This window comes from Lygodium microphyllum, chromosome 30 (genome assembly GCF_053477565.2).
Source record: "Lygodium microphyllum isolate KBCC chromosome 30, Lygodium_microphyllum_v1.1.10, whole genome shotgun sequence".
Classification (NCBI taxonomy): domain Eukaryota; kingdom Viridiplantae; phylum Streptophyta; class Polypodiopsida; order Schizaeales; family Lygodiaceae; genus Lygodium; species Lygodium microphyllum.
The window spans coordinates 60,388,990-60,406,967 of NC_141164.1; the positions used below are offsets into that span (position 1 = coordinate 60,388,990).

The 17,978-nt window shown below is 45.5% G+C and overlaps 1 protein-coding gene across 2 annotated transcripts in view; it reads left to right on the forward strand.

Annotated features, from left to right (window-relative positions):
• LOC148009902 (DNA-directed RNA polymerase V subunit 1-like) overlaps nt 1–9,278 on the forward strand; it is a 222,927-nt gene extending 213,649 nt beyond the window's left edge. Inside the window, exon 20 of one of the 2 annotated variants that reach the window (XR_015689707.1) lies at nt 8,917–9,277. The gene's annotated coding sequence lies outside the window, so the exon portion shown is untranslated. Of the gene's footprint in view, nt 1–8,916 lie in introns of both variants that reach the window. The other variant, XM_087672949.1, reaches the window with a different exon arrangement.
• Nucleotides 9,279–17,978: the final 8,700 nt, after the last annotated feature.

The following is a 17,978-nucleotide window of genomic DNA, read 5'->3' on the forward strand; positions in this document are numbered from 1 at the left end:
GAGGGGCAGTGCATCTAGGTGGTGTAGTAGAGCCCATCTTACATGGGAATGCCTTTGTAGGCTATTGTATGTAAGAACTTCGCCTGAGATTTGGTGACATCCTCCAATGGTTCATGCTGGTCTAGTTGGTTTAAGCCATCTCATAGTGCATCCCTATAGATATGCGAAGTTTTCTCTAGAAACTCATTGTGCGGAAATGTGTGTACTTGTGTGCATGTGTCTTGTATTTGACCACATGCTAGGGTGAATTTTAGGATTGCATGGTTGGCTGCTAGATTGATCGGCTCGTTAGATATCTCAAAGTGCTTAATTTTTGGAATTAACACTGGCGAGCCCATTACAGAGTCCTCAATGTTGGCAATCTTTTTGTTGTTTCAACAAGTGAAAGCATCTGCTCTCGACCATGTCGATAAGCCATTGAATATAGCTAATCTGTGAGCACTTCCCAGTGCTAGCAAGTGGGATCCATATGCTGTTATCTCCTTATCTTGAGATGTCTTGTTTAGCCCGAGTTCATCCAATATCAACTCCTTAAACATTTCATGTTTAGTATCATTAAAGGTTGATTGTGCATTTCCTGTTAGAGCATTAAAGTCTCCCATTAGTAGTATGTCGCCAGGGCCCAATGCTTGTATACCTCATAATGTCCTAATACTTCAAATGGTGATCCCTCCATAGGTGACAATATTTAATAGGCAGGTGGAAAGTAACATACTGGAACATATAGATCCCTCGGATGCTCTTGGCACATCTCATAACACCACGAGTCATGCCTTGGAGGCTCTCACAATAGAGAATTGCCACCCACCCAACCCTCTGGTTCCCGTTGGCCTATGAGCTTGAGGTCTATAAACACTCTCCTATTTGTATCCCACAACATTTGGCAATCTAGAACTTATACATTGATATAGCCATGTCATTTTGACCTTTGTTCTGCTACGATTACTCTGGCATCTCTATACAGAGCATATGTGCCTTTTTTACGTGCCTCCAACAGCATTGCCATGCTAGCTCTTCTATGCTCTAACTGTGTGGGTGTGAGATCCTCATCGAGATAAAGCTTTTCGCCTTTCAAAGCCTTTCTTTTTGAAAGGAAGGCCCTCTTATTATCCATGTCCTCAAATTTCAGCATGAGGATCCAATCTCTTTTGTCACTTGGATCACCCACCGTCGAGGCATCCAAAATGTGTCTCATTCACCCCCATGTTAGTAGAAAGTGTTTTGGCATCTTGTAGGGGGGTTTCTTTTTCAACCCACCCTACCACACGAACATGTAATGCATGGAGTTTTCTTTTTGCTTTCTCTTCTAGTGTTGCATTCATCATTTCTACTTTGTTTTGAGGCATCCCTTTGTTTCTTTTGACTACCTCAATCCATTGTGCATTTTCTTTGATTGTATGCTTGACATTTTCTACTTTCTTTTGAGCTACCTCTACCATACTCACCCATGTGTGCATGTCGTTTTTAAACTTTACATCTCGTTCTTTAATTCCAATGCAGTTGGCATTGCTATTTGTGCATCCATTATTGACTTGTGTGTTTCTAATTCTTTCTTACATGCCTCTAACTCCCTTTTCAGTTGAACAATCTCCATATCCTTGGCTGCTATGCATGCATTTATATCAGATTTCAATGCATGCATATCTACTTTCTAGGCATCACTTATGTTCAAGTTATTTGTCATATCAACCTGTAGGTCAGCCTTGATTTCTTTGTATTTTGAATCATCCCAGCCATTAATGCATGATTTCGTGTTTGGATCTATTAGGAGCACTTAGTTTCCTTTTGAATGTCTCCTGCAATTTTTCATATGTCTTTTTGCTTTGTGTCCATATCATTCATGACTTTTGTTGCATGATGCCCCACACTTTCATACATGCTTTCAGGTTTGCATCCCTTTTAGCATTTAATTCCTTTCTGCATGTTTCATGCATTGCATTCATGTCACTTGTCACCTTGTCAATCATTGGCATACATATTGCTGCAATCTCATCTCTTATGAGGGCTTTCACATCATCCAAACTGTTTGTTGTAATGAGTCTTTGAATCTTTATCTATCACTTGGCACTTGTGGGAGTCGCATTTTCACGAGCTCTCTTTCTGTTTCGTCTCTAGTAAAACTTTTTGTCTTTAGGTGGAGTCTTGTACTGCCCCTCTGATGCAGTGCCTCCTGTGGTCAACCCAATTGGTTGTGTGTCAAGTTCGGTCTCAGGTCCACTAGTTTCTCTTTCAGTAGTCTCCACCATCTAGCAATCTAAGACATCCATTGAATGCCAAGCAAGTAGGCTCCCTGCCTCTTTGATTGATGAGCAGCCCCCTGCTGTGAACAAACTCACTGTTCTGCTGGGAATAGACTCACTATTGGTTAGTCAATACATTGCTCATGATAGGTATCCGTGTCAATATATCACGGTCAGTCAGAGCTGTCACTGTGGCATGAGTACATTCACGTCAGCATGGATGCATTAGTACATCAGTCGCGTCAGACCTTAGTTGAGAGAGAGTAATGTCCACTAAGACCAAAGTCCACATTAGTCGCATTAGGCGGTAGACGTCATTCGTTAGTACATCTGTTAGTACAGATGTCAAGCGTTAGGGGAGAGAGAGAGAGAGAGAGAGAGAGAGAGAGAGAGAGAGAGAAGAGAGGGACAGGATGGTGCTCCTGCTCCGTGCCGCCCTGCCATCGCTTGATCTGGCGCGCCCTGTGGTTGCCTTCATCTGCGCCGTCGCCGCCTGAAGCCCTACCTGTCGGCACCCCCCGTTTGCCGTAGCCTCGTCGTCGCTTCTGTTTGTCGGGCGTTTGCGTGTTGTCACCATAGTCGAGGGCTGCATCTCTGCCTGCTTCTGCCAGCTGCGCCTGCTCCTTGCGCTGCCAGCGGAATCCCTCGTGTCGTCTTCCGGACGTCCTGCTCCTGGAGCCGTCTGGAGCAATCGCCCTGCTCCTGGAGCCGCCAGCTTGTTCTGTTCCGGACGCCCTGTCCACGCCCAGACGCCCTGTCCCTGACGCCCTATCCATGGTCGCATACCCCTGACGCCCTGTTCCTGGACACTGCTGACGGACCCCTGCCCGGCACCCCAGCCTGTCCCATCCTGCTGTGGAGACCGCCCGGCCTGTGTTTCGCCTGTCTGTCCCTGCACGGTGACAGGTAAACCTCAGTTTTCATTAGCTCTCCTTGCAGAGTACACCCCTGGACAGCGCCTCTGTACAGAAAAAAGGGAAAGCGAGAGAGCCGGCAAAAGAGAGGGTCAGTCCTCCTTCGAGATCAAATCATCATATACGATGGCTGGTTTGGATCTGGATTTCATAGATCAAACAGTGGCAGCACTGGGCCCGGATTCTAATGCGGAGGAACCTGAGGATATGGTTCCGTGCAACGAAGAGATGCCCCCTGGTCCCGACATCCAGCCTGCGGGTAAACGTACCAAGCATGCTTCGGAAGAGATAGGCGTTTCTCAGGATCAGTCCTATGCTCAGGTTGCTTCGGATTCGGTGGACTCTCAGGAAGTGGACTGGGAACATTTGCTGGAATTTGCAAACACTTTGCTTGGCGATTATGTTCAACATACTCAGGAAGTCTTTTCTGACTCTGCACCTGACGATGTGCTGGACGCCACCGTGGACCCAACAACTGTCCTACGCTCCTTTTTGGTATTTTATGATCGCGCTGTGATACTTTTCTTCACTGGTCGAATCCCGTTGCTTTCCCGTATTCGCCAGTGGTTGCAACATCTGCTACAAGGGGAATGTGTTGAAGAGATTTTTGTTGGCTCTCGGGGTTTTTTTGAGGTCCTGTTGAAGTCAGAGACGCACCGTGCTGCTCTCCTGTCTAAACTGCCTTTGTTTTTTGAACGCCGGTTGGTTCATGTGGTTCCATGGCGTCCAATGGCAGATTTTCAGCGTCTGCTGCAACGTGAATGCCCGATCTGGGTCGAGGTGAAAACTGTCCGTCTGTTTATTGGCCACTATTGAAGGATGCTATGGCCGCTGTGGGCACTGTTCTGGTCCCTCCCAGTCTCCGGGCTGTGAATCGCAACCGCTTGTGTATGCTATGGGACACTGCAAGAAAAAGGCCTGCCTGGTTACGCCTCAATTGCTCGAGCATGCACCCGTTACACTTTCATTTGAAATGGGGCAATTTTGCAGGGCATTGCTTTTCCTGTGGACAGTTGGGGCATTTTATGGCCGAATGCCCGGAACAGCAACACACTTCCCATGATGGCCATGCTGCGCCACCCATGGAAGATATGGTGTGTGACGCCCCGTCGCTAGATGCTACCCATCAGCCCAAAGCTTTGGCCAAAGGTAAACAACAGGTTGCGGGTCTGGATTCCAGCGACACCAATTGGATTGAAGTACGTGCAAAAAAAGGCAACAGGGTTGTTGCTGCCATGGAGAACAATGTGCCTACTACCTCACAAGATTCCATGCGTACATATATGCGCAGGAAGGAAAAGCAGTCTTCTGAGTGCTCAGCTCCTGCTATGGTTTCCTCTGCCTCCCTTCATCAGCCCGCCAGGGAAATGTATTCGGATCGTTCAAAGGGTCCCCCTGTTAAGCTGGCATTTGATACCAGAGGTAATGTCATTACCCCGTGGGACCGTCGTTATCCCCGTTCCATCCCCAAGCCAACAGATATGCCGTCTACTTCCAAATCTGGTCTGCAGAACTCTTTTGCAGTGTTGGTGGATTTCTTGGACGAGGGAGTCCTGCACATTCTCGCTCACAAAGTCAAATCGAGGCAAGCAGTGCCTCGTACCTGATTTTGTTTTGAATATACATGAAAATAGCCACGTGGAATGTGCGAGGAATTTGTTCTCGGCACAAGCAACATGCTATGTGGACTGTATTGCATGAAAATCAGTGGGATGCCCTGTGCGCTGTTGAGCACAAGAGTCACGATGAAGCTGGAAAAGTGGTAGATTGCCATGGCTTTAGATTGCTTTGTGCAGGGACACAGGCCATGCATTATTCGGGTGTGCTCATGATTGTCCATGACAAATATCAGCCTGTTCTTATTAAAAATGATGTTCATGGCCGTTTTTTGGTGATTGAAATTTTATTCGAAGGGGAAATGTTATGGCTACTTGGCCTCTATGCTCCGAATGATTCCCTATCTCGTCGGGCGCTTTGGCAGACTTTGCAGACCTCCTTGTCACTTGGCAGACGGGGCTTCTTCATGGGGGATTTCAATATGTGTGTTGATTCCTCCCAGTCCACATCGGAGCATTCGGTGATGGATATGCCGGAAAGTCATATGTGGCAGGCGTTGGCTCTTGCCGTTCTTAAGCAAGACCTCTGGTCTTGGCTACACCCGTCTTCTACAGGGTTTACTTTCCATTCTGCCCAGTATGCAACAACATGGTCGCGATTGGATCGTATATATATCATGCAGAATGATGATTTTCTTCTTGAGCTGCTCGAAATAAAAGTGTTGCAGCAATATGCCTTGTCGGACCATTTCCCTCTGCAGCTTGAGCTGCTTGCACAACCCATTGCCCCGTTCAAGCAATTTCTAGAGAGACTCCCTTTGCGTTTCAATTCGTCTTACCTGAAGCATGCAATCTTTCAGGGCTATATGCAGCAATTGATTGACAGATTTCTCTTTGACTTCTCTTCTCAAGGCACTGCGTCATTTGAACGATTGCTCTCTAATGTGCAGCGGGTTGCTCGGCAGTATGGGATCGACCATGCCTCTCTTTGTCGGCAGCGTCGCAAGGCAGCGGAGGACATGCTGGCTTTGGTTCGTTCTCTGCTGGTGGGCACTCCGGATGATGCATTTCTGCTCGCACTGGCCATGCGAGTGGCGGATCTTATTAAAGAATTCCAATTGAAATCATATCAGCAGGCCAAACTGCAACATCTGACAGAGTCGTTGCAAGATAATGCATGTCAAACCCATAAGTTCTTTCGAGCTCTCCACGCCTCTCCTGCTAGGGAGAATATGACCAGACTCGAGGATGCAGAAGGTCACCTTATCATGGATCCGCAGACTATTGTGCATATGTGCAGGAATTATTTCCGTGACCTTCTCGGCACCACTTCTCCACCTTCAGATCAAATCACTCAGGCCCGTTCGGGTTTTTATGACCTGGTCCGCAATCAGCTACCGCAGGACATGCAAGCTACTATGGAGTCCGATATTTGTGAGGCAGAGGTTATGGACGTCTTGTTACATCTGCCCAAGGATAAAAGCCCGGGTTGGGATGGTCTCACCAATGAGTTCTTTGATGCTTTTGCTACCCAACTGGCGAAACCATTGCAGGCTTTGTTTCAGCAGGTGTGGCAAACCGGGATCATGCCTTCCTCATGGAAAGAAGGCCTTATTAAACTGCTTCCAAAAGTTCCTTCGCCATCTAGGTTGACACAGTGGCGCCCAGTTTCCTTGATGGGTTCAATGTACAAAATCTTTTCCAAAATAATGGCGAATCGGCTTCATAAGCATCTCCCGGCCATTGTGCACCCTCTACAGTATGGTTTCATTAAGGGCCGAAATATTCTGCACAATGTATTGAATGCTCAACTGGCTATTGATTATGCAAGGCATTCTAACCACGAGGTAGTACTAATTCAACTGGACCTGGAAAAGGCTTTTAACTATCTGGATTGGTCTTTCGTTGTTGAACTTATGTCGGCTATGGGCTTTGGTCCCCGGATGTCTCGTCTAATCTACACCATTAGCGCTGCAGTGTCTTCGCGAGTCATGCTGAACGGAGGTGTTACTGAGCCATTTGTACTTGCCCGCTCTGTCAGACAAGGATGCCCTTTGAGCCCGCTATTCTTTGCCCTCGCGACACATCCAGTTCTTTCCATGTTATCCCATATGGTAGCCTCTTCTCAGTTGGCCAGTCTGTCGCTTCCTACAGGACAGCACTTCATTAGCCAATCCCTGGCGGATGATACTTTTATGATTTTGCGTGCGGACAAGGACAACCTCAAGCGCGCATTGGATTTTTGGGGCATCTTTTGCAAGCCTCCGGCCTTCGCATCAATGCGCTCAAATCAGCCATTCTCAGCTGCACGGAGTCGGACTTGCAGTCCTTGGACCGGCAGGGTCTGGTTGTTCCTCATGGCTCCATTGTCAGGCACCTTGGGTACCCTTTGGGTGTCGACGTTCCACCAAAGCAGCTTCTGCAGTGGATTTCTCAGAAAATGGTGGCTAAGTTTATGTATTGGAAATCTCAAGCCTGGCCCTTCCATATTCGTCTCAAAGTGGCCCAGACAATTATGTTGTCAATGCTGACATATTTTTTGCCATTGTTGCCCTGGACTGCTACGACTCTCAATGCTCTTACTCAGTCTATTCGCTTCATGCTATGGAAGGACTCATTGCATGCAGGTATTTCCTGGATTTCTTGGTCGCATGCCTGCACCCCCAAACGCATGGGTGGCGGAGCTATTTTAGATGCCCAAACTCACATGCAGGCACTCCGTTTCTCTCTCTTCCGCGCCATGTGCTCGGATCATCATCCATGGGTCGATATAGCCCGTTATTTCCTTGAGAGCCATGGGCTTCTACATGGCAATACCCAAATCCGGACTTCTTGGTGGCATGTTCTTAATTCTGATTCGAGGTTCTCCAGTTCTTCTTCGTCGCTGCTTACTCATTTGGTATGTTCCTGGAAACGGGTCCTCCTAAAGGCTCAGTGGCATCCAGCGGAGGATCGCTTGGCTACTAATTCGTTTCAATTGGAATTATTGGCAGTCTCGCGTTTACTTGCATGGGAAGGCAAACATGAGCTTAGACCACAATTCAACCGGATGGCTCGTTTGGGCTTGTCTTCGGTCGCGGATGCCACCCTTGCTAGTCGCAATGTGCTTATATCTTTTCGTACAGCTAGGAGGCTTTACAGGATCCTGCGGGGATATAGGCCTTTATGGGAACAGCTTTTGCGGATGCTCCAGAGCAAACAACCCTTTCCTGCCCTTGCTTCAGATCATCCCTGGCAGGATTGGGACCTACAAGGCCGGCTGACTTTAAGCAAAGCTTCTGCTAATCAAGTTTATCATATTCTGATCAAAGATCAACAATGGTTAGTTGCCAAAGCCAATGCTTTATGGGGCTTACGTAAATCCCGGTCATGGTGGAGGGCAACTGTGATGGAGGGTTGGTTGAGCAAGACCCCCTTCAAATGTAAAGTCTTTCTTTGGAGAGTGATGTTTGGTGGTCTTCCGCTTGCGTCGGCTCTTTCCAAGCGACGAATCTCCAATGGCAACTGTTTCTTTTGCACCACTGCTGTGGAATCAGCCCGCCACAGATTTATTTCTTGCCCCGTCGCAAAAAAAGTCTGGTTCTTTTTTGTCGGCTATTTGGCAAGGAGCGGTTGGACTCACCCTGCGCCCCTTTGATTGGGTTTTCGGGCAGCCCAAATACCCCACTCCTGCACAGCCACATATGAAACTCATGTATCATTTTCTTCGATATTGGGGCTGTTGGCATAATTGGACCATTAGGAATGCTTTTCTTTTTGACTCCGCCTATAATGTTCAGCGACATATTGCGAGGCTTAAGGGCCTCTTGTATTGGCAGTTGGATCTTCTCCGGCATTCTGATTTGCTCTCTAGGGAGGACTTACGTCCCTGGCTTATGGCAATTTCATCTGCCTCCTTGCCATAACATTGTAACTTGTAGCGCTTAGCCCCTTTTCACATGATGGCCTGGATTGTCGTCATGTATCTTGTAATCAAGTCATCTTGTACTTTTTTTCGTAATTAATACAATTACCTTTTACGAAAAAAAAAAGAAAAAAAAAAGAGAGGTCTCTATTCATCTTGCACCTTCCAATCATGAAATCTTGTAGTTCTTTGGTAATTAATACAACTACCTATTATGAAAAAGAGAGAGGGTTCGTGTTGATGTGGTCATGTGGCCTATGCTTGAGGATTACTCTAATGGCAGATTTCTTCCATGATTTCAGTAAACTTGGTCCTCCCTAATGTGGCCGCTACTTGGATGGATATTGTTCGCTCTACTCCTATTGTGCCCCCTGCATGATATTTGTGTTGTATGTTTTTGTAGCCTTTTGGCTTGACCTAAGGTCTGATGTAAATACAATTGCTTAAATACAATTGCTTAATTCCAACCTCATGCAAGTTGAGAGGGGGAGAAGGCTGCCATTTTTGCTACAACTGTTGACAGGCCATTTCCAACTATGGGGAGACTCTCTATGAGCTGGTGACATGCCTAGAAGAGAGTGCAGCAGTAGATGACGGCAGTTTCAGGTCTGTTTAAGCCGAGCGACATCATATTCGAGTGTTCCATGAGTGAAGAGAGCTTTCGTGGCTGTCTAGACGCAGGGCAGCACTCGATTTGTTCGATTGTCTTGTGATGTAAGTTAGATTTTTTTATTTTTTTTTTCGTAAATGTAAGTCAGATTTTTCTCTCTTCTCAGCATTGTCTCTCATCTATTAACCTATTCTCGTCCTTTCTTAGCAATTTTTAGCAAAATCAACCATTAGAGGTGGGGATTATGACTAATCTTTGCTGTAAAACCTAATTTACTGCAAAGATTAGGGTTTTGCTACCACCTCGGAAAACATCCTCAGATATTGAAGGCTTCGAGACATTTGCATTTTTAGTCTATGTGAATTTTTTGCTTAATGTAGTAGTTCTTATTAAGGTTATTTACCATCCTATCTGAGAAGGAAGGTTGATTTCATGGTTCTGTTGCCGGAATTTGTATGTGGGTCGCTTGGGGGAGCATGAATTGCCTTGACTTGGTGGGCCCAAGACACTAGATTGAAGGTTAGAAGCTTTGCTCTAGTGCTGAAATTATATTCTGTTGAGCATTAGAGCAAGAATGTCTTTAGCTAGTGTAATGGAACCAAGCAAGGATGATGCCTCGCCATCTTGAAAATTTACAGTGTTGGGAGAAATGCAATGCTTGATCTTGGACAATGCATTTAGCATGTGCAACAAGCTGATAATGTTTGTTTAGACCAAAATGTGGGTCCTTCTAGACCTTTAAAAGCTGACGATTGGAAAGAGAGAGAGGAATTTGATGACCAGTTCAAAGATCAGGTGAGGATAGCCAACTAAAATGCTTGTGAAATTGACAAATGATCCTTACCTTATTCACTTTTGTACCCCTTCAAATAGGGCAACAAAGGCAAAAAGAGGAAATTGTCTTCAAAGAGCTTCAAGATAGCAAGATGTACCAAAGAAAGAGCCAATACAACAACATGATGTTCGAAATGTGGGTAGTGAGCATAAGCAAATGATGCCAGTGGAGTACTTGATATGTATGCAAGGCCAACTTGTGTCAAAATGACTAAGTGACAAGAGAGACAATAGGGTTTGCGAGACAAAACATAGTGTGTGTACGACAAAGACCGAGAGAGAAAAGTAATACAGAAGATCATGAAAGATGAATCATGCTGATGAAGTGAATCTGATACAAGGGTGCTATAGCACAAAGGAAGCTGTGGAGTGCAGGAAGACTGTGAAAGAAGCCTTTGGGTCTACAAACGCAGGATGAGGAGGTGTCGCTTGGAGTAGGGAGACCGCCGTCGGTGGGTGAGGAGGCTTTGAATTTGCAAACCCAGGGATGAAGAGTGGTACCTACGAGCAGAGAGAGAGTCAATGAAGCCTCCGTTTGCAAATGCAAGCTTGATGAGGTGACAACAGCTGCTGGGAGTGACGCCAAGTGGTGAGGTTAAGCGAGGATGGTGAAAACGCAAAAGAAGACAGTCTCTGGGAGTGAAACGCTAGTTTTGGAGTGATGTTAGAAGGGTGGGAAGTAGCCATGAACCAAACGCAAGGTGGAATTGCCTTTGATGAAGGTGATGTTTGTTGGAGAGAGATGCCAAATGGTGAGGAACCTTCGTGGCAGCCAAATGAAGAAGGTGGAGCTGTGAGAAGGGTGGAGGATGATACTAGATAGGGTGGATGTTGATGCTAAGAGAGTGTGGACTCCAAATGCAAGGTGTAGGAGCACAGAAGATGCTGTTGCTAACAATGGAGGGTGGATGCCGGGCTGAAGAGCACACTACCACCATAAATGCAGCCAAGTGGAGATGAAGTATGGCATCAGGAGAGTGTGGAGATGGTGGTAGAAGAGGAGAGAGAGAGATGATGGAAGAGAGAGAGTGTCAGAAGATTGACGAAGAGAGAGTGGGAGTGACGGATTGAAGGATCAGCCGTGAGGAATGAATGAGAGAGTGGTCTATAAATAGGCACAATCAGTCTAGGGTGGCGCCCCTTTTTGGGGCTGCAAACCCTAAACACAAAACACAAAGACGCTAGTTGCGGGTGAAGGGTTTCTCAACACTTGGAAGTGCCAATTCAATGCTCTTTGGACAGCAAGGCATGCATGCTAATGTGGGTCAGTCGAGATACTTTGGTGGTGCTTTGGTTTTCCAAGCAATGGCTGGTAATACTTCAGTGATGGGGATGCAAGGACCAAATGTATTTGGTATGCATCCACCTATGCATGGTATGTAGGGCCCAATGCATGCATGTATGGAAAGTGGAATGGAAAGACCCAATGTATAGCAATGTTGGCATAATGCTAGGGTACAAAGTGTCAAGTTTGACAATGCATATATGCAGCCTATCGGGTTTGGGACTCATGGTTGTAATGTTGGTTACACAATGCTCCATATAATGTTGGTCATGAGGGAAACATGTAGTTAGTAATGTTATACTGTATGGAAAAATGTATCTTGGTATAGCTGCTAGTATGATTCATGATGGCTAGAGGAATGTGGTTTGCTATGAATGAGAGCAATGTGATATCAAGAAGTTGAAGGACATGGCTGCTTTATCTTTCTATCTTCTTTCTTCTCTAATGTAGACCACAGTATTGTATACTTCGTTTGGTCACCTTAACCACAAGTACCTTTGTGGCTACTAGAGGTTGGGGGAGGTGCTGATGTATATCTTGCATCAACAAGAAGTAGCAACTTGTTATGAGGATGTGTATTTTTAATGCTAAGCTTTGGCATTATGAAGTTGTGCACATGTGAAGTGCACTTGTGAAATGTAAGTAAATCAAGTGACAGTTAGATCGTAGTAACCTCATTGATCAGTGGTGGGTGACATTTGCAGAAGTTGCAATAAGCTATACCTTGCAAGTATTAGGTGGTACTCGATGTCAAAACTTGGCCCATAAATTTAATAAGCCATTAATGTTAGTGGTGATGTGAGGGAATTTGTCTTAATTTATTAATCAATGCTTGTTCCAGGCTCATGAGTGCTCAAGATGATGTGAGTGATAATATGTGTAGCTAGTTTAATTGTTGGTCGGTGAGATTATCTTTCAAAATTTAATAAAGTTGGATAATGTTGGAAATTGTTTTTGAAGGTTGCCACTTGGTAGAACTTGCCCATGCAAGTGGGAAAAACGTTTTTGAGGCTGGGTGAAGAGAGAGAGAGAGAGAGGCGATTGAAACCTTATGCAAGCTCAAAGAGTGAGAGGCTAGCTTTTATGGCAGATTTCTTCTATGGTTTCTCTCTCAATAGCTTTATGTCGAGGAGCTCTTGGCCATGTTTGAGATGACAGCCTATCATCCCTTCTCTACTCCTATAGATCCATACCGGAAGGTTTTAGCCTATGGAGATTCGTCGATTGCTGGTGCTTCCAACTACCAATGGCTCATTAGATCTTCGAGCCAAAGCAAACTCATTGGTAGACACTACTATGAACATTTTTGGATTCTTCAAGAGCATACTCTAGCACGTTCAGAAGACTATTTTGGTGGTGTGGATAGCAAATTCCAACTAGGGTAGAGATGTTGATCATTGATAATCAGCTATCTATTATTGCTTCTTTCTTGGTTTAGTTACCATCCTTGGGAGTAGCAAGAAGCAACAAACAGTAGCTCTATTTTCTATGGATTAAGAATACGAAGTGGCATGGACTGCCACCTATGAGGCTTTATGGCTTTGGAGGTTGTTGGGAGTGCTTGGTGGCCTTTCGAGCCATGGCATTCCTGTCGTGTGTGACATAAGTAGAGTTGCATAGCTATTGCAATCACCTTAATGTTTCACACATGGACAAAGCACATTGAGATCTAGTATCAATATATTTGGGAGAAGATACTAGATGGTAGGATCATTGTGGAGTACTGTAAGATGAGGGATATCTTGGTGGATTTGTTCACTAAAGATCTTTGTTGGGTTGCTTTAGATCAGCATTCTAGATCCTTGAGTCTCATGCCACATCCAAGGTATGAGGGGGGGTTGCTAGAAGTAGCAGCTCTGTCAGTGGGCAAGGTGGGTAGGCAAAGAGGTGCAGGAGGGCGGACAGGCATTGGGCATGTATATAGCATAGTAGAATAGCAAACATGCAATCAGGTAGCCTGAGAGCCAACATGCAATCGGCTAGGTTGTTGGATTGCCACGTGGTAGCCAGTCAACTTTATGTTTTCTGATTTCGTGATTTTCTTTGCTGATGTGCTGCCTATTTAGGTGCATTGTAGCTAGTGTGGTTAGACATCATGTTGTACTTTGGATCTGTTATGAGAGTTAGGTTCCGCTTAAGTGCATACTCACACACCCGCCCTTGAACATATCTGTTCAGGATTTCAATATTCGACATTCTTCATTTCTATGTTCTCTCTCTTCTTCTTTTTTTCCGTAATGGATGTTATATTTATAAAGTACTAAACAACAAAAGAGTTACAAAAGTCATGGCAAAGACACAGAGGAAATTGCCATTTGCCAGGGAAGTAAGTCTTCTCGAGGGAGTAAGTCAGAGTGCCGAATGAGATCTATCTGCCAATGCAAGAGACCTTTAAGCCTAGCAATATGTCCCCGAACATTAGACGCTGAATAAAAAAGAAAAGCATTCCGAATGGTCCAATTGTGCTAACAGCCCCAGTATCTAAGAAAGTAAAACAAGATCTTCATATGCGACTGTCTCGGTGTGGGGATTTTGGGCCATGCAAAAACCCAATCAAAAGGGCTTAGCGAGAAACCAACCAGTGCTCGCCAAACCACTGACAAGAGTGACCAGATATTCTTCGCGAGAGGGCAAGAAATAAATCGATGACGGGCCGATTCCACACTGGTGGTGCAAAAGAAACAATTGCCGTTGGAGATTCGATGCTTGGAAAGGGCTGAAGCAAGAGAAAGACCCCCAATCATCACCCTCCAAAGAAAGACCTTGCATTTGAAAGGGGTCTTATTCAACCAACCCTCCATCACAGTTACCTTCCAACATGATTGAGATTTACGCAATCCCCATACAGTATTAGCTTTAGTAACCAACCATTGATGATCTTTAATCAGAAGATGATACACCTGGTTAGCTGAGGCCTTTTTCAAATTCAGCCGGCCTGCGAGGTCCCAGTCCTACTAGTGATGATCCGAAGCAAGGGCAGAAAAGGATTGTCTCCTCTGGATCACCTTCAAAAGCTGTCCCCATAAATCACGGTATCCACGAGGAATCCTGAAAAGCCTCTTGGCTCTACGAAACGATGTCAACACATTGCGACTGGTAGGGGTGGCATCTGCAACTGAAGTCAAGGCCAAACATGCCATGTGGTTAAATTTTGGTCTGAGCTCATGTTAACTTCCCAGGAAAGTAATCACGAGGTTGCCAACAACTCCAATTGAAAAGAGTTACTAGCTAAGCGGTCCTCTGCTAGATGCCACTGAGCATTCTGGAGAACCAATTTCCAGGAACATACCAAATGAGCAAGCAAGGATGATGGACTAGAAAATCGAGAGTCTACATTAAGAACATGCCACCAAGAGCTCTGAATTTGGGTATTACCATGCACAAGCCCGTGATCCTCAAGAAAATAACGTGCTATAAAGACCCACGGGCGATGATCCAAGAACATGGCACGAAAAAGAGACCAACGGAGTGCCAGCATATGAGTTTCGGCATCCAAAATAGCCCCACCACCCATGCATCTGGGGGTACATGCATGCGACCAAGAAATCCATGAAATGCCTGCCTGCAAGGATTCCTTCTTCCATAGCATGAAACGAATATACTGAGTAAGAGCATTCAATGTAGTAGTAGTCGAAGGCAGCAATGGCAAGAATATGTGAGCATTGGCAACATAATTGTCCGAGCCACTTTGTGGCAAACATGGAAGGGCCAAGTCTGTGACTTCCAATACAGAAACTTAGCTGCCAGTTTGTGTGAAATTCACTCTAGTAGTTGCTTTGGCCGGACATCAATACCCAAAGGGTACCCAAGATGCCTGACAATGGAACCACGGGGAACAACCAGTCCAATGACTGCAAATCCAACTCCGTGCAACTGAGCATGGCTGATTTCAAAGCATTGATATGAAGACCACAAGCATGACCAAAGAGAGTCCAAACATATAATGCTTTGCGAAGATTGTCCTTGTCCACACGCAAAATCATAAAGCTATCATCAGCCAAGGATTCACTAATGAAGTGTTGTCCTAAAGGAAGAGACAATCGTGGGAACTGAGTAGAAGCTGCCATGTGAGATAACATCGAAAGAATGGGATGAGTCGCAAGGGCAAAAAGAGTGGACTCAAAGGGCAATCCTGTCTCACAGAGCATGCAAGGAGAAATGGCGCGGTAACACCACCATTCAGCATAATACGCGAAGAAGCCGCAACACTAATGGTATAGATCAGACGACACATCCGAGTATCAAAGCCCATAGTAGACATAAGTTCTGCAATGAAATTGCAGTCTAGATAATCAAAATCCTTTTCCAGGTCCTATTGAATCAATACCACCTCTTGATTAGAGTGCCTTGCATAGTCAATAGCCATTTGCACATTTAAGACATTATGTAGAATGTTTCGGCCCTTAATGAAACCATATTGAAGAGGATACACAATGGCAGGAAGATGCTTATGGAGCCGATTCGCCATCACTTTGGAAAAGATTTTATACATAGAACCCATCAAAGAAATTGGTCGCCAATGTTTCAACATAGACGGCGAAGGAACTTTTGGAAGCAGTTTGATAAGTTTTTCTTTCCATGAGGAAGGCATGAACCCCGTTTCCCAAACCTGTCGAAACATATCTGTCAATGGTTTCACTAGTTGGGTAGCAAAAACCTCAAAGAGTTCATTGGTGAGACCATCCCAACCGGGACTTTTATCCTTGGGCAAGTGTAACAAAACATCCATAACCTTCGCCTCACTAATAACTATCTCCAAAGTAGTTTGCATATCATGTGGAACTGATTGCGGATCAAACCATAGAAAACTGAGCGGGCGTGAGTAATTCGGTCAGAAGATGAAGGACTAGAACCAAGAAGGTCTAGAAAATAATTGCTACATATATTCACAATAGTCTGAGAATCAATGACCATTTGACCTTCTGCATCCTGGAGTTTAGTCATATTCTCTTGAGCAGGAGATGCATGGAGAGGTCGAAAGAACTTATGAGTCTGACAAGGACTATCTTCCAAATTCTCAGTCAAATTTTGCAATTTGGCTTGTTGATAATATTTCAACCGAAACTCTTTCATAAGATCATTCAAACGCATAGCCAATGGCAGCAGAAATACATCATCTGGAGTCTCCACCAGTAGAGAACGAACCAAAGCCAATAATTCCTCCGTTGCTTGTCGACGCCACCGACAAAGAGAGGCTTGATGGATCCCATATTGCCGAACAACCCGCTGCACATTAGGAGCAATCGTTCAAAAGAAGCATTACCCTGAGAGGAGAAGTCCAATAGAAATCTATCAATCAATTGCTGCATATAATCCTGGAAGATTGAATGCTCCAAATAAGATGAGTTGAAACGCAAAGGGAGTTTATTTAGAAATTGCTTAAAAGGTGCAAGCCTAGGTACCGGACGGTTTATCCTTTGCGCACCCATCTATATCCCAGGTGGACGCCCCACTCCGTGCTAGAGTTCGGGACTATGGGAAAACCAATTGGTTTTCACAACTTGATTTTCGCTCCCGCTGTAGAACAGAACACGTCAAGAGCGAGCCTCACTCTCTTCAGCATCAACTCATCCTTTTGTATGTAGAGTGTTGTATCATCTGCACACTCTGAATCTAACAACTCGGTCTCCTCTCTCACCGAAGTCGGAGGCCGTGTAATCCGCTCACACATGAATTCAGGAAGTGAGACATCGCCTTTGCAAAGAGTAGAAACAAGTATGGGGCCACGAGGCAGCCCTGTCGAACCGATCTCTCCAGCCCAAACTTGGGGAAATCCAAACTGCTGGTGGCCGATCTGTAAAAGGCGGAGACCGCGCGAATCCAAACTTGGGGGAATCCCATCCTCAGTATAGTGCCCAGTCCACCCTGTCATAAGGGGGAATCCTAGTCCATCCTGTCATAAGGTTTCTTGAAATGCAAGAGTAGTACGGCTAGTCGCTGCTCATTGTGCTAAGCCCACTCTGTCGCATCAAAGAAGGTGAATACATTGTCAAGGATGCGTCTATCCTAGACAAAGCTTGTCTGTGTATCATGGATGATGTATGGAAGCACGGGGCGTAGCCGTCTACCAATCATCTTTGCCAGTGCCTTATAGGCCACTGACAATAAGGTGATCAGTCTCCACTGGGAGAGCTGCAACTGGTCTCCCCCTTTGGGGAGAAGACTGATAAGGCTTGCCAAAAGACTTCTTGGCATTTGTTGCTAAAGTGAAAATCTCTTGGAAGGCCATCAGTAGGGGGTCCTTCACGACTTTTCAGTAGGTAGTGAAGAAGGCCTTAGAGAGGCCATCCTCTCCCGGGCATTTCTACCCATCTTGTATGGAAAGCGTCCTCTAGTTCCTTCTCTATGTGAAGCGGGTTAGAAAGGAGCATTCCATCTCCTCTGTGACAAGGGATGGGATGTGATCCCAAACCTGTTGTCTACATCTCTGTCCTCTAGCTGAAGCTGTCTCATGCTAGAAAAGGTGCGTGTAATAGTCGGTGGCAATCTCCATCACCTCGTTTGGGCTAGAACGAGTCCTCCTATATTGATCTCAAAGGCTGCGTATCTACTTTCTTGCGGTGCGAGGCCAGTGCTTTCTTGCGGCCGAGGCTGAGTCGTAGGAGTTGGTTGCACACCCCTTGCCGTCTCCCTCT